Here is a 1,664-nt window from a genome sequence, read left to right on the forward strand (position 1 = left end):
TCTCTTTCTCTGTTTCACCCCTCTTTTTAAATATTGAAGAGTGGTTAAGTTTAGGTGATAACATCTGTTCCCCCTCAGGATCGATTGTCTCTCTCATAGAGTAACAAGGTGAAGAGACGCTGATCGATGTGCACACTTAAATATGCAGCTTGTAATTGCACTATAAACACACAATGGGCATTTGTCTGCGTATGTATGTGTGTGTGTGTGTGTGTGTGTGTGTGTGTGTGTGTGTGTGCATGTATATGTGTGTGGACTGAAAGATGAGGAGAGAGATTCCGGCGTGTCCTTTATAAATGTCAATCAAGCACAATGTGTGTTGTCATGGCAACATTTATCCACGACCGAAATAGGACACTTTCCCATTTCACCTTTGCAATTACTACCATGCAGCATAACTGTCAACATTTCCTATATTTTTCAACCTGAACTAAAAATGTGACATGTATTTTCCACAAATACTTTAGCTCTTGTCTACACAGTGAAATGAGCAGTGGTGGTGAGAATGTCCTGCTCAAGTAGAAGTAAAAGGACGAGATATTTAGTAGAAGTAAAAGGACGAGATATTTTATGATATTTTTTATGATATTTTACCTAAGTAGAAGTAAAAATACTGGTGTAAAAATCTACTTAAATTAAACTAAAAAGGAGCTCATTTAACATGTACTCAGAGTAAAAGTTACTGAGTTACTTTTTAGAAAAAACAATGTTTTACCTAAGTAGAAGTAAAAATACTGGTGTAAAAATCTACGTAAATGAAACTAAAAAGGAGCTCATTTAACATGTACTCAGAGTAAAAGTTACTGAGTTACTTTTTAGAAAAAACAATGTTGTTCCATGTGATCATTTACATGCAATTCTAAAAGGACGAGAGGACGGAGATCAGACTAGATTCTTTAATTGGCAAAATTGGAAATTACAAAAGAAAGTGCCAAAACAAAGTAAAGCCAGATTACGCTTCTCTTCTTTGCTGACCGATCATTCACAGTGAATGGCTCCACAATTGGCCAATTTACGATTGTCCAGTCTCTGTTGCTTATGGAAAGCCGACAAAATTTGTACTCTGCTGGATGTGATTTAAAATGTAGTGAAGTACAACACTTCAGTAAAAATTTACTTAAGTAGAAGTAAAATTACTGACTTTAAAAAATACTTTTTGGCAAAAGAATGTGGATAGCGCAAGGTCAAGTCATAGCAAAGAGGATTTATTGATTTTTGCTTTTTCACATGTCTAGCTGGATTTTGTGTACAAGTGCAAACAGGAGGTGAAACCCAAATACAGCAAAAAATCCCACAAACATCTCTCCGCACTTAATGATCGGGGATTATTCATTCATTCATTTATCGGTCTTCATTCTTCTCGCCTCGTCTCAGCTGACAGCTACTACCGGGCACAGCTGTCATTGTCCTCGCTGATCTTCAGATGAGGCCAGCTCAGTGGAAAAATGGTAATTCTGCTGTGGGGCAGTAGGTATACTGTACTCCAACTTCCCATATTGTGACCTTATATATTTCATATGTATTTAGACTGATAGGTGGGTATACTCTAAATACCTAGATAAAGTGCACGGTTCACTTTGACTGCACTACCGGGGGAGCTTGATTTGAATCTTTAGTTTCCTGCAGGGTCACTGGAGACGTTACATGTACTTCCTGGCGTTTGG

Source organism: Centroberyx gerrardi, chromosome 6 (genome assembly GCF_048128805.1).
Source record: "Centroberyx gerrardi isolate f3 chromosome 6, fCenGer3.hap1.cur.20231027, whole genome shotgun sequence".
Classification (NCBI taxonomy): Eukaryota; Metazoa; Chordata; class Actinopteri; order Beryciformes; family Berycidae; genus Centroberyx; species Centroberyx gerrardi.